At 45.3% G+C, this 16,298-nt stretch overlaps 1 protein-coding gene across 4 annotated transcripts in view; it reads right to left on the bottom strand.

Moving 5' to 3' along the window:
- The window catches only part of LOC144733918 (protein crumbs homolog 1-like), a 92,877-nt gene that overhangs the window by 13,611 nt on the left and 62,968 nt on the right, over window positions 1–16,298 (bottom strand). The window lies entirely within an intron of this gene.

Raw genomic sequence — 16,298 nt, 5'->3', positions numbered from 1 at the left:
TACACCTTCGGCATCATCAGCAGGCACCAATGTGGAGAGCTCTACAAGAGAAGCCTGCTCCATTTCAAAAGGCAGAACAGCTTTAGAAACACGCTGAGGCAGGGATACACCGAACCCACAGCGTCAGCAGCAGCTCAAACATTGCCGTAAGAGGACAGTAAACTCATTACCTCAGCCGGAGGCGTTGCTCAATGTTGCTCAACAATTATTATGGGCGCTCGTGATGAGTCTGCGACACTTCAAAGGCATGAGTGAGCCGTCACTCATTAGCTGTAAAGGTGCAGCCCTGCAACTGCCCGCTCGCGCCACTGCTGGCAGAAGGGCCTCCAATAACGGAGCTCTCGTCAGGGCCCTAGATGTTGTATTGGCCTACTCTTCCATGCGGGCCAGACATCTCGGAAAAGGTGGGAGTCCCTGCACTTCACCACACCACACGTGACCTGACCATCGGCGAACTTTGGAGAAACCTATTTTTCCGCGGCTAGGTGGACAGTGGCGGGGTGAATTCAAGAAACTTGCCCCGTTGTTTCAATCACCGCAACGGGATATCAAACGCGCACTTCCGATGAGCAAGGTTAGCTATGTACGGTGCGAAAGAAGTTCAACATACAGACATACAACCCGGTGACCTCTGGATCTCAAGTTCATATATATATTTTTAAATGGACAACAAAACTGTGCCCGCAATGATGATCTTCGATTTAAAATCTAAGCCGGACGAACCAGATTATTCAGGGAGTCAACGCAGGTAATAATACGATCATTGGATTTCAGAAGCAAAGCAGGCTTGAGCCTGGATAGTGCTTGGATCGGTGACCACGATGCACGAACATGTTGTTTGTGTAGGGTTGTTACGGGAGGGCTGTAGGTGCATGGGATCCAACGGGGAATAAACACAGTGGGCGGAGCTCCGGGAGTACACGGGGGGGGGGTGCCCGCAGCGACGTCCGCATCAGGCAGCCTGGGGGGTTGTGATCCTGACGGGGGGTATAAAGGGGGAGGACAGAGAGAGCTCGTGGCTGAGTCTGGGAACGAAGGAGGAAGAAGGAAGATCTGCTAGTTAGAAGCCCTGGACTCCCCTCGACGCCGCCCTTGTAAGGGCTGCGGAGGATCGAGCCAGAGGCGTGGTTCCGTGAACCAGGGTCAGTACCCTGGGACTCCGGAGACCGTAGCCCGACTCACCAGTGTCGGGCCAGTTAGCCTCCCCTAGCCCGTTAGTGGAGGACTTGGGGTTAGGTCAGGATTAGCTAGGGTGTATCCCCAGTTATCCGGGTGAGGGGGCCGCTACCCCCTCTAGTGCTGTCCTGTACCGACAACTTGTAATAAAGATACGTGTGCCTCAACCTGGGTGTCCAGCGTACTTACCGGTACTTCATTTGTTATAGGCCGCGGTGCAGCGGGGTGTAAAACAAAATAGGGCATTGCAGTAAAATCCAGTGTCGTATTGTATGCCGATGTTGCCTCATCTCTGCTCCCCGTCTTTACCGACCTGCACTGACCGGTGAAGTACAAAGTGGTGATCAAATCACCCTCGTGGCCCACATGGTGAGGGGAGACATTCGTCCAGGAGTAGACTGACAACGGCATGTCCATGTGTGTCTTGTGACCCCTATTTAAATCTTTAAAAAAATATTTTTTATTTTAAGTAAGGTTCATTTAAAACAGAAATAAATATGCGAAGGAAAACATGATAGGGGTCAATTAATTGCAGGTCGCAAGACATCTGGACCACTCTGTACATTTGCCATATTACATTACAGTACAGCAGGACACATATAAAAGAGTATATGACATGGTTATTTCTATATGTTTTAAGTGCAATATACAGTGAACCAGATCAAAGTGTATCGCTGCTTAAATGAGTGGCGTGTGGTCCTCATCTCAATTAAGGACCCAAATAAAGTGGTGTAAATTCCACATTCTTATGGTTGGCAGTCTATCCACAAGATAACCATGTTGAACTTCTTTCGCACCGTACGTAGCCAACCGTGACATATACACACACACTGTTCTATAGACTGTATTTAAAACACCTGATTGTAAACATTGTGTAATACGTATTATATATCTTTCAGTCCCTTTGTTAATCCAGTACGTCCTGAATAAAGGCCTCTCCATGGCTTGGTGATGGGGGGCTGTTTGACCATACTTCACCAAGCTGGTCCATGTGAGTTGAAGGAGAGTCAATGGCCATTGATGTCAGCCGTGGCTTTGAATTACTCAGAGGTCTCTGGACTCGTGAACCACCCCACCCTGTTATTGAAACACACTGAAGGAAGTGAAATGGCAATACAACACCGGGCAGATTGGAACTTTACAGAAGGATTGTAAAGCTGCTCTTTGGTTCTTTCGGTGAAGTCACGAAGAAAGAAAATAAATTAAATACTAGAGTACGACGTTTCGATTGCAACACAAGCAGGCGTCATCAGGTAGAACTAAATTTGAGAGAGAGACAAAACACAGACACGGAGGCACACAGACAGACACACAAGCAGAGAGAGACACACAAGCAGATAGAGACAACACAGAGACACAGAGAGAGAGAGAGACACAGCATGGACACACAGACAGACACACAAGCAGAGAGAGACAACCCAGAGATACACAGACAGACACACAAGCAGGGAGAGACAACACAGAGACACACAGAGAGAGACACACAACATAGACACACAGACAGACACACAAGCAGGGAGAGACACAACATAGACACACAGAGACCCAATACCTCTGTGTCGAGGCCTTAAATAGAGAGAGAGGGGGGGGGGGCAGAGAGAGAGAGGTGGGTCTGCTGGAGCAGAGAAATTAGCATGTCAATGAGAGAGTTGTGTGGAAATCCACCCCGAAGCGGCTGGGCTAATTTTGTGTTTTGTGATGATACCCGGAGCTCCTATTTATCACCTCTGGGATACAGTTGTGATGTAATGGTTTGCACGCTGGACTTGCAACCCAGAAGGTCGCCAGGTTCAATCTACCGGCACGGACATTGAAATGGGAAAGTTTCAGAATCAGAATATTTATTCTGGTGGAATCCGATGAGCTATGAAGCTCTTTTGTCCAGTAAGGGCGGGTCAGAAAGTTATAAATCCACCCCTACCCCACCTCTGCCCCCCCACCCCAACAATAAATAAATAACTGGTCACCCCACAGTTGATCGGCAGGCCACGTGTGGTGGGATAAGACGTGGAGGCTACCACCACTACCACCTCTTCCGAGATGTCTGGTCAGAATGAAAGAGCAGGCCAAGTACTCGATCCGGTGGCTCTCTCTGTGGCGCTCCCCCTAGGGGAGGCCCTTCCTGCCAGCAGCGGTGTGAGCGAGCATTCGCCAGGGCTGCCGCCTTCACCATTTACGTTCGAGCCTCCACCTTAATGCACCTTGCACATCCTTGGCTCTGAGTTCTGGCTAGAATTTGAAAAGTGCAACAACACTGTTCGGGCAATCCGTCGATGCCCTTGAATTATAACGGCGTGACTTATTTATTTTCCCGCACGGTTAATAAGTAACCACTAACTTGGCGAACGAAAAAAAAACTCCGTGCATCAAATTGAAATATCCTTTGTTTTTGGTTCTTTCGGTAAAGTCACGTAGAAGGGAAGTAATAAAATAATAAAAATAAAACATAATAAAATAAAATAATTCTCACGACGTTCCGGCTACAACGCAAGCAGCCGTCTTCAGGTGAAGAATGAGACACTACCAAGCTAGGAGCTTATATATAAGCTGGGTTGGAGGTGGAAGAGCGCCTTAACAAAAAGAATGTGCATATGAAGAGGAATTTAGCATATTCATGGGAAATGCGTAGGAGGTGGGCGGGGGGGTTTCAAAGTCATATTATGCCCATGCATTATGCAGGATCAGCAGCACAAAGGGGGGGTGCAGGGAGTAGCATTAACAAAGGAAAGGAATGTTAATGATATGTAGCTGCAGTTACTAAACAACCACGTAGAAAACTAAAGTAAAAACTACATAAAAAACTAAAGTATAAACTGCATAGCACCATCAGTATACTTACTATACTCTACAATAAGCTGAGTTACTAACAGCAAGTAATACATTACAATTTTACGTCGTAAAAATTATATAATATGCTTCCATCTACACTTTATTCTCTTACATCACACAAGCATATACCGTACTATATACTGCCATAGATAAATGGCAAAGGCCATTTATCATTTTAAGGCCACGGTGTTATTGACGGATGCGTTGCGTTTTTGATTATGTGTGCTTGTACAACCAACGGCAACAAAGTATCACTAAGTAATTTGTTTAGTATAGATACGTAAAAAATGCCAGCTCTTGGCTTTTTTTGTAGTATTTCAGCTGCCCTTGGAAATGTTGCTTTTGTTATCAACACATTACAGAGATGCACATTAACACACACACACATTAAACTATTGCATTTGTACCCTACAGAGGCCGGCAAGAACACGCTTGGGCGCCTTTGTCTCCCTAGTGGTAATGTTTACACATCCCACCAGGTACTCATTTGAGGCTGAGTCGACCTAGGGAAGACCCAGGACCGATTCAGATAATCGTCACTGGTGTTGGCCGCGAGCGGGAATCAAACTCGGGTCGCCGTGTTCGTAGCGCAGGCTGCTCACTGTTGCACTACCACACACGTACACACACACACACAGATCTGAACCCCAATACTGGACACACGAGACATTCTGCTCTGGATTAGGGCTGAACGATGAATCGATTTGAAATCGAAATCGCAATTTGAAACAATGCGATTAGCAAATCGCAAAGGCTGCGATTTTGTGCGATTTGAGAGTCCCATTACTTTCTAATTGGAATAGTTGTATTATTTATTAAAATAACTTTATTTATTTAACTTAACAATTGTTCTATGTTTGATTGTTCTATTTCAATTAAAATTTTTTAATAAATACATGTTGGAAGCAATTAATATCTTTTAGGTTCTCATTCTATATAGAGCAGTTCATATTTTGATGGTATCATGTGGTAATGCTCCATCACATGTTTTAAATCTATTACACAGTGAATATTGAACTGAAGCTTGACTTTTAAAAAATGTAATAGCAAATCAAATCGCAATATGTCAGAAAACTCGCAATTAGATGATTTTCCTCAAATCGTTCAGCCCTGCTCTGGATGCTGGTTAAATGAGGCTACGAGTGGCGTTACATTCCGTCCCGTGGTTTATAGGGGACGATCGCTTGGGAACCCTTTAAGCCGTTGCCGTGGATCTCCTGTGCAGTTGAATCGTCCACTCGGTGCAGTCGCCATCCTCAACCATCCTCACCACCATTGGCTCTGGGCAAACCACTGACGGATGAAAGCCTCTCCAAGGCATCACCATCTCCCACAGCGATGCGATGCCACGGCTTGGTGTCATCATAGATGGCTTCATTTTCATATTCTTAGGTTTTTTCGGTAAAGTCACGTAGGTAAAACATTAAAATTTATAAAAGTAAAATATGTACTCATTTACTTGATACAGCTGTCGTGGCTGTGACGGTTTCACCTGAAGACGGAAGCTTGTGTTGCCTCCGAAACGTCGTGATTTTTATTTTATTTAACTTTTATTAATTTTATGAATTTTTATGTTTTACCTACGTGACTTTACCGAAAAAACCTAAGAATATGAATCCTTGCAGTCACGAAAGCTTCAAATCTAGGCTTCATTTTCGTTTTGCTCGCTCACAGAAGCTATTTCAGTGGCAGGGACAATCTCTGTCCTTGAGGATAATTATCCTCAGCTTAGCCGTTCACCCGCCCAGCACAGATGAACAATTGCTCTCTGCTTCAACGCAAGCCAGCTGATTGATAATTGCGCGTGTTTAATCTGCGATACGCTCATTCGAGGTAAAGCTGCTGAATGTGCAAGCCCGCTATCGCTTGCCCACGTCGCTGTTAGTGGAATGGCCTTCCGCTATCTTGAGGGAGCACAAGATAGCCCCTATCGGTGGTATTTTGGCTTTGGGGCCGTCCATAAATGACGTCACGCTATTTTGGACGATTTTTTACCCCCCCCTCGTCACACGACGTCACAAAAAGTCAGGCCCCCCCTCAAATATGACGTCACAAAGCTCTGCCCCCCCCCCCCCCCCCAAAAATATATAAAACATGTGGCGCTGCACTCTGATGTTGTAGGAGAAAACATGTATTAAAAAGTCTATTTAATTAAATAGAACGTGTTGTCTATATTGAAAGTTGCGCATTTTGATGTGACGTCACATTTATCAAACCCCCCACCCCCTTCGTCTGACCCACCCCCCCCAAGTGCGTGACGTCATTTATGGACGGCCCCTTTGCCTTTCTTCCACACGGGCCAGACATCTTGCCAGAGGTGGGAGCAGCCAGACTTTTCCTCACCAAGTGAGACCTGGCAGCCGACGAACAACAGCGTGCACACTTCCACTGGGCGGGCAGAGGTCGAACCGGTGTTCCTCTGGATTGCAAGTCCAATGTGCTATCCATTGGGCCACATTGGTATGCAAGTCCATTTTATACAAAGGTTATTGTGGTTGGTTAATTATTCTTTTTTCTCATGGGGGGTGGGAGGGGTGTAATTATTCATCTGACTCACTTCGTCCTGTTGCCTTTGAAAAAGAGGAACTGGAGGCATTTTGAAAACCAGAGCATAAAATGTGTCACCTGTGCCCATTCTCGATGCACAATAGCTAAATGATCACTCATTGTGTGTGTCGTGTGTCATTGGGGGGTTATCCACAATGAGGTTTACTAGAACCGGAGTAACTTGACTCATCAGCCAGTGATTAAGTATTAAAGAGCAGCATCAATAGTGGAATTATGTTTGCTGCCTTTCTTCCTCTTGTCAAGGAGCTGTTATTCAGCATACGTTGCAAGCTTAAGAACATTATGATGCAAACCGTCTGCATTTGCAGCCAAACCATTGTTTCTCTGCTGCATTCTACCAGTAAATATGCAGCGCGATGCACAACACTCACTGGAATTAGCATGCTGCAAAACCAGTAAATAGCAACCCCTTTGAGAGGAATGTTTGTTTTGAATCGAATGAACTCATTTGTTGATTAGCTTGCAAAGCTGCTTTTAATTATCCAACCTGAAATCCGACCACGTGACTGCAACGGCGAGGCTGTTGCCATGACGGTATTAATCTTTGGCAAATGCAGCTTGCATTTAAAGCTGAGTAGACTCTTGTGGAAGAATAAAACCCCCATCCATGTTGCATTTGGCAGCATATCATTTGAAAGCTATCCTCAATGAGCCATTACGATTGATGTTGCATGAAGTTTCTGTACACTAGTTTATCCATCATTCAGCCAGTGGTGTCCAACCCCTGTAAGTATGATCTTTGTTTAAAGAGGTGGTATCTATAAACTTCAGTGGGGGGAAGGTGGGTTAGGGGATGGGCATGACACAGTTAATGTTAAACGAAGGCCAAAGACGAGCTACGCGAGCCCACACATAAATGCTGATTTACTGAACTCACGCAAATGTTTTTAGACAGTGTTTTTTTATATGTTTACGAATGTTCGCCGCTGTGAGGATGTAGAAGCAGCCGTAACCTCTCTGGCTCACAACAACAGGGGGAATACAACTGGCCTATGTAGCGGTAATGGCTTCCTCTGCATTGCATACAATTAGATGAGACCAATCACAGCCCTTTGGTCAATCCACTGCTTGATGAAGGTTTCCCAATTCTGTGTTGGTCATGGGGGTTGTTTGACCATAGCCTATTTCTATTTTCCATATGCGACCTGGCTATCACAAATGATAGCCCAACGAAGTGGCTTGTAGTGTGTAAATATATAGCGGCCAACTCCTCTAAAACGCGTGTTTCTAGGCACGGCTACGGGGAGAGAACATGCAAACTGCAAATATACAACAGCCGTCAGGATAGGGATCGAATCCACGACCTCCTGTATACTCGGCGAGGTAGTTAACATCTCCTAGTCACCGTGGCGCCATGCCTGGCCAGTGTGGATTGGTGAAAGTGGGGGCAGGGTGGGAACTTCGACCCAAAAAACATTTTGAGAGAACACTCGCCACTGGTGTTAGCCTGGACCGGGAATCAAACCCACGTGGCCGAGTTCATAACGCAGTGCAGGGGTCACTGCGCCACTGCCAGCCAGTCAGTCTATGTATTTTGGGCAAGGCCCCCTGACCTCAGAAGGTCGTTTTGGATGGAGACGCAGGTCGCGCGAGGGATTGGATAACAATATTTAAACAGCAGCGAGGCTTTTAAACCGACGATAACGATTAAGGTGGTTGCCAATGACGATGACCGTACCGGGCGTATTTTTGTTTGTTTTCACATTAACAGGCAAAACGAAATGTGGAGCAAAACGTCGGAAATCGTGTCTAACAACACGTGGTGTAACCCAGAAACACGTGCAAGGGCTACACACTGGAAATGGTGTCTGAGTGAACTTCGAAACTGTGCACTTTGTATTCGTGGAAATCACTATTTGCTTCACTTGTGGTTTTTCTTTCACCCAGGAAAGCCTCAATGAGTCTCAAGGACTCTTTTTCAGGAGGATCCTGCCACATTTTCAACGTCAGGGGCGATGTTGCTGCTGCTATGTTTAATCCTAATTGAGTAATTTGCAGGTGCATTTTCAGAATTAGGATGTTTGGCCAATATCATTTACATTGTATACTATGGGCGGAAACCGGAGAACCCAGAGGGAACCCAAGCGGAGCAGCGGAAAGAACACACATACTCCAAACAGCAAGGTGCCCGAGTCGGGAATCGAACCCAGGGCCTTCTTGCTGTGCAGTGTCAGTGTTACCACTGTCATCCAAATGCACTTCATTTCCATGGAGTGGATCTATCTGTGCGGAGCTCTGAGTGATATCCACTCGCGTGCGTGGGTCTTTCTCCGAGTGCCCCAGCTTCCTCCCTCATGACAAACACTCACTAATGGGAATTGCCAAACGTCTCAATGCAAAACATGTAAATACAAGGCCACATTATTATTATCATCACAGTAAACGTGTTCATCGGCCACTCCACATTGCGCAATAATGTGCCAGTATGGGCGCAATGCGCAGGCATGTATAATGCGCACAGGCATGTGCAGTGTACAAACCGTGCACGCGTATGTTAACCTGACTCACACTGCTATGTTCAGGTACAATGTGTTTTTGATACACATCAGCGGCTAATCTCAACGCGTGTTGTCGTTGCAACTATGAGTTCAAAAACCAAAGTTACATTGACATGTTTTTTTAGGCAGTACCGTATTCTCTGAATAATAAGACCTTTTGAAAAATAATCATTTTAAAGTTGGAGGATGTGTCTTATACACCAGTGCGCCCTTGTCAATCAAGTTACAATTGCGCTCAGTGTCCAACCTAAATTCAGCCACTGGTCTATGGTGCCACTCGGTCTTTGGTGCCACTCGATTTACATGCCACTCAATTAATGGTGCCGCCCGGTCTGTATATATACTTGTGGGGACAACAGTGTGGGGTTTTGCTTCTACTGGATATGCTTCTACTGGGTAATGTAATTCTCACAGTAGGTGTAATGTCATTGGACACTTTACTCGTGTTGCATGTGCCCATGTGAATGTTTTTGTTGTTGATGTTGATGTCTTTTCCTCCAACCATTGGGGGGTTGCTTCTTATTTTCCAGCTCGTCTCGCAAACTGCTAGTTATGGTGCTAGTTATGCTGGTAGTTATGCTGGTTTCTCGGCTGGGCTTGCTCTGGTTTGCGCTGGCCAGCTCATGACAAGACTTACCATCACCGAACTCATGTCACGATGAAAAAAAGAGAATGTGGCGCTTTAACCACCGTTCAGCTGCGTTAGACTTGAAACGCCTCTACATTCACGATCATGTGTGTACGTGCACACACACTCACATTGGAGCTTCAGTAAACTTTTGGGAAGGCACTTTTGGATACTTTTATCAGCAATTAAGCATGGAACTAATAGGTCAACGTTTACTTGCTTCTTATTCAACATTCTGTTAATTATCTTCTAATGCACAGCACTTAAATTCTGGACTCTCAAGAGACCCAGATGCCATTCGCCTAGAAGGCCTACACAGGCTGATGGGCTAAAATATAGATATTTTACATGCAGAGACAAATGAAGGTGAATATATTTTATTACTCACAATTGTCCACAGTCGCATAAGGAATTCCAGGGATTATGTTCGTGTGAGTAAAACTACTCACATGCAAGTGCTTACCAAATACTCTAACATTCCAAACAGTACTCCAAATATTCCCTCCTGTTATCTTCCAGTTCCTAACTCAACATTGGCGCCTCCTAATCACACCTTCATAGCTACGGCAGGACCATGGTTAACTGTTCCCACCAACATCATGGGACCTCCTTTGCCAGTACCAAAATATACTAATAGGGTTTTTCCCCTTTTTTCTGGCAACAAAACTGACACCTTTTGCAAGGAATACTCTTGATAATTATCAGAGTATTGTTTTTTGTTTGCATTTGACTGCAAGTATTGTGGTTAATGTAAGCATGATTCCTTGCAAAAGGTGTCAGTTTTGTTGCCAGAAAAAAGGGGAAAACCCCTATTAGTGTGTTCCCACCAACTTCGCTCCTCGATTGCTCTGCCCACGAGGGCCTCGTTCTACCCCGACTGACTGGGTCGTCTCATCCACGCCGTCATTCATCCACCGCATTGCCAGGTCACACAAACACTTCCCCGTTTTCTGCTTCTTTCTTTCGCTGCTGCTCCACTCTGGAATTCCCTCATGCCCATCGTCTTTGTTCCCCATGCCCTTTTAACCTTCGCTTCGCATCTCTGTTAAAAGAATCGGCTTAGGAAAAATGTTTGATCGGGGAGTCTCTTCTTTCTCCTTCACTGCACCCATAGTCTCTGACTCCCTCCCCCCTACTCCCTGTTTTATTGGACTGCTTCCCCCTGCTTAAATCCAGGCTCAAAACCTTCCCCTTTTTTCTCTGCCCATGACCGACTCATTCATTGACTCATTCACGAATTGACATGTTTTGTTCACGTGACAAACCTTACCAATTGCCTGTGTCGTGTGGTGGCGGGTTTAACCCGAAAAACCTGTTAAGGATGACTCATTCATGATATCAAGGTAATACTGGAAGGAACCTCCTGGTTACACCAGTCCACAGGGGATTGTGTCCGTCGTGCAGGGAGGGGCTGGGTGGGGAGGGAGGGGCTGGGTGGGGAGGGAAGGGTGGGGAGGGGCCGGGTGGGTAGGGTGGGGAGGGGCTGGGCGGGGAGGGTGGGGAGGGGCTGGATGGGGAGGGTGGGGCTGGGTGGGGGGTGGGAGGGGAGGGGCTGGGTGGGGACGGTGGGGCTGGGTGGGGGGTGGGAGGGGTGGGGCTGGGTGGGGAGGGGCTGGTCACCCCGTGGCGCCCTGATAAAACTAAACGTTTAACCTACTCACGCCGGCTTGTGCCCGCCCTCACAGTCGGGCATATTTTCGGAATCCACCACGCCGCCGTTGACCCTGGCCATTGACCAAGCAACCCAACGTTCCTACCAGCTCCCTCCGCAGGAATGTGTTAAATACGCCTTCTTTTTCAACTTTTTGTGTTCAGTTTGTTGCCCATTCCTCCACACCTCCAATTAGCACGCTTGGTTACGTACGGTGCGAAATAAGTTCTACATACTCTACAGCTTTCTGAGATGCAGACGAATTAAGGTGGTGTTAAATAAATAAAATAATGAAAAAATTATCACACGCAATTGCATACCACAGATGAATTGTCTTAAATCCTGCAATGTGTCCGCATGAATCGGAACCTCATTAAATGCCCAACATCGTTCTTGTATCGTAGCGCAAAGGATTCTACTACAATTATTTTGTAAAACGTTGCACGCGCGTGCGTGTGTGTGCGGGTTGTTAACATTTATATACGAGTGAGGTACGCGAACAATACAGTACAGGAGTTTTCCGCACACTTAGGATACATTAGTATTGTTTGTGTCACCATAAATCATGCAGTTAGCCATGCGAGTGTTTTAAATATCCTAAACCACGCATCAGGTTTCAGAGCTTCTACGCGTCCGCTTTCATTACGTTTGTCTAAACTACACATTCCATTGTGGAAAGGAATATGGGGGGGGGGGGGATAATTTAAAGTTCACATCGGTATTGTTGCAAAGTGCGTTACAAACGACTGTTTAGATTTGTTAATGTATATAAAAAAGAGAATAGTATATTCAATTAATAGAGGTATCAACTTTGGCAATAACTTTCATTTGCACCACACTTTGCACCACACTTTTCAAAGTGCACACTGGGATTTAAATGCCATTCCTTCATACAATACGTATCATTCCCTAATATACGCTTCTTAACAAAGCAAACATAAGCAGATGTAGACAATTCACGATGATTAAAACTGAGAAATGGATATTAAGAAAACATTTTAACTTAATTATGTTTCCCTTATGCGCTATTTTTTTTAAACATTATGACTGTGCTTTGCATATCCTCGTATGTTAATTGTATGAATTAAAATAATCCATTCAATATGTATAAAGTTCACAGTATTATTCAGGTCGGCTTATTTTCACAGGGTACACATTCTCCATTGGTGCGCTTAACGGATGTCGCTCATAAACATTCGAAAAGTAAAACATAAAAGATGAGACGTTGACGAACGTGGCCATGAATCGTTCGGTGAAATGTCCATGGAGCAAGCGAGCGGGGAGAAAAGAGAACAGCTTCAGAGATAAATAAATAAGGACACTTTTAAATAAACAACGGTCAAGGTGCAGCCCTGCATTGCTCGCTCACGCCGCTGCTGGCGGAAGGGACCCCAGGAGAGTGAGCTATAAGAGAGCTCCACTCTAAGAGAGCTCCGCTCGACGGTATTTTGGTCTACTCTTCCACGCCGACCAGACGTCTCGAAAGAGGTGGGCAAACCTTCACTTTACAGAGGCGTCGGAGATTTAAGAAACTTGCACCGCCGTTTCAACCGCCGCCATAGCAGGGAGATCGAATCGAACCCGTGACCGTAACACTACGGCAGTATCCCATGTAAAATAAATATGTAATAAATATACATGTGTGTTCATAATATACATTTATGTATTAATAATATACATATGAGTCAACTATCAAATGTCTACTTCGTCACCAAAGGAACAAGATACAATAATAACATTAAGTCCATCAGTCATTGGGCCTTCTGCGCTAATGTTTTCCAGCGGAAATTTGTTTAAATGGGAAGAAAAGAAACCTCCGCAGGTTTTTAATTTCTCCGAGTCTCATTAGCAGTGTGTGGCCCATTAAACAAACGACTTGCCTGGTGTAGTGAAGCGCGGCACATGTTTACACACAATTTATGTGCAACTTGGTGGATTGTGGGTCGTAACTAGAGTTTTATAACCAAAAATTACATGTGTGGCCTCTAGACCAAAGCATGTATAATTTCTCTAATCTTTTTGTCTCAATTGTATATCTTGGTTGTGCTCTCAGTATGATGCAGATCAATGCAACCGTTCACGTTACGAAACGTCCCACAGAAGTGGACATCACAGAGCTACTTTCGGAGATCCTTTCCAAGTGGCCTCTGGCCCACGCAGAAGGAGGCAGCCCCTTCCATCCCGATCTGCCACTGAAAGTGGTGTTTGTTGCATGACAGCCGGACCAATATTTCAATTCTCAGAGGTGGAATTTATCAAAATTAATTGCAGAAGCAAAATTAACGTGACTTTTTTTGTTTTGGTACTGCCATTAGTGACCCGACTGAGGCTATCAACTCAGTTTAACACGTAGGGCTTTCGCGACCAATATTATTCATAATAAACGTTTTTGTGTTAGATCGCGTTATCTATAAATGTGTTGTAACCCTCCACCACCCGACACGGCCGATCAGCAAAAACTAAACAAAAATTGTAAATGTTGTGGATTCACTCTTCAACACACCGGTGGGCTAAAGCAGTGAACTATTTGTCTTTTGTCAACGTGACACTTGTTTTTGCTGATTGGCCGTGTCGGGTGGTGGAGGGTTACGACACATTTATAAATAACGCGAGCTATCAACTCACTCTACTTTAAAACCCGGCTTATCATGCTTTGGCTGCCTGGATTTGAACACAGGGACTCAGCGGTAACAGATCTGAGACACCAGGCCACCTCAAGAAATAACATATTGCACTGTTCGTTTCCATGTTAATGTATTACCCAGAATCAATAAAGAAAGAGCATAATGCTTTTAGGAATTATGGAGATGCATTTGAAAAGCCACGTACGCAATGTATATATTTCAAACTGTCCATAAGACAATCATTCTCAGAGCACTGAGATGACCTCATAAGCAAATGTCCAATTTATAAACAATCGCTGAGAGTTGCTTATGAAATGAAGTAAATAAATAACATGGAAGCAATTCTGAATGTGTTTTATGTTTTACTATTGAAGGTCATAATACTAATATATTATTCTAATGGGCAGTGGAATTTTTTTTTTACGACGGCATTTGGCGCCACGGTGGCGAGTTGTAATCACCTCGCCTGGTGTACAGGTGGCCGTGAGGTCGACCCTGATGTCTGTATATTTGGAATTTGCAAGTTCTCCACGTGGTCGCGTGGATTTTTTTTCCGGGTCCTCCGGTTTGTCCCTCCACATTCAGAAACGTGCGTTTTGAGTATTTGGCTGCTATAAATTTCCACGTGATAAGCCACTTTGTTGAGCTGTCATTTGTGATAGCCCAGTCGCTTCTGAAAAAAATAACTATATAGCTCAGCGGGCCTTACCTGGTAAAACAAATATATATAGCTCATAGTTATTTTTATTCTTCAAGTTATCCACCATGCCTTTTACAACATGTTTTTAAAAGTGAGGCTAGCGCGCACAGGAGGGCAGTGTTGAGCAGAAAACGGCCCTGCTGCGAAAACGCGTGCGAGAGATCCATCAAACAGCCGTGCAACGCCCGTGAAATGTCTCGAGTGGTAGCAGGTTTGCGGCTCGCTTCAGAGATGCGCGGGTTTCTGCAGCCACCCTGGTTAACGCTGCGGATGCATTCATCGCAAATACCGCAAGTCCTCGTTTGACGCGTTGGACGCGTTCCCGAAAAGTGTCGCGTGAAGCGGTTTCAAAAGCGTTACGCAAAAAGAATCCCCCCATAAATAATGAAAAGTTTGGCGAGAAACGATGTACGCACGCGCAGTGAAATGGCAGAACAAATAGCTGAGGGTAAACCGCCGCATGACCGTATAGTTCCGGATACCGTATCACCGTACCACTCAGTCACGCAGCTCACGAAAGTAGTTCGCTGTCGACCGCTCCGAAACCGCGTTTTAACGGCGGTGCACGTTCCGTGTTGTGCGAAACTGAACCGCGTTATAGCGAAAACGCGTCGTGTGAACACGCGTTAAGCGAGTACTTACCGTACCGTACTGTGCACCGTATGCTTTTTCATGTTTAAAGTTCCCACGACGTTTTATATATATTTTTAAAGAGAGGCGGACATGTACGTATGTAGCCAACCGTGCTAATTGGAGGTGCAGGGGAAGGACGACAAACTATGGTCATGGTCAAAATTATCCAAAAAGTCCCCGCCATATTAATTTTCATTTGGTTAAAACCACGTTACAACATCTGCCCGTTGTGAGCCGAACAAAGCCCACCGGCCGTGACGTAACCCACTCATGCTGCTGGGTGGACAAGGGCGAGGAGAAATTTAGAAACCCTATTTCAACTGCCACGCAATGAGATCGAATCTAACTGTCGACCTCTGGACGGACAGTCCAGTGTACGAACCATTACCCCCACAGCAGCATCCCACAAAGTGACGTATTAACTTACGAGGAAGCGATAACGAAAACCAGTTTGCCGTCTGGGCAGTCCCAGGATTGTCTTAGGAAGGCGTTGCAATTCGTGGCCACACAATATTACCATTACTAAAGTAAACTTTTTTATCTTACCATGTAAGGCCCACTGACATACATTTGTCTTTTTCAGAAGCGATCTGGCCACAAATTATAGCCCAGTGAAGTTGCTAATCATCTGAAAATGTATAGCAGCCAAACCCTTGCGTGTTTTTAAATGTAGAGAGAAAAAGCAGAGGACCCAGAGAAAAATTCACGTGACCATGGGGAAAACATGCAAACTCCAAATATACAGGCATCAGGGTTGCGATCGAACCCACGAACCCACGACCTCCTGTATACCAGGCGAGGTAGTTAACATCTCATCACCGTGGTGACACAGCGTAACGCTACCCTTGACAGTGAGAACTTGTGACTCATGCGAATGCTATTGTGCTTGAGTCTAAGAGCTGCATTAAACGCGGCAGAAATTCGTGAGCGCGTACATTTTCTTGTCCATGTTTTGTTGCCATTCAATGGGTGCAGAAAACAAAGCTTTACC

This window comes from Lampetra planeri, chromosome 49, assembly GCF_965212315.1.
Source record: "Lampetra planeri chromosome 49, kcLamPlan1.2.h2, whole genome shotgun sequence".
In the NCBI taxonomy this organism is placed as follows: domain Eukaryota; kingdom Metazoa; phylum Chordata; class Hyperoartia; order Petromyzontiformes; family Petromyzontidae; genus Lampetra; species Lampetra planeri.
The sequence above is the reverse complement of the archived record's forward strand: the minus strand, read 5'-3'. Positions and strand labels throughout refer to the sequence as shown.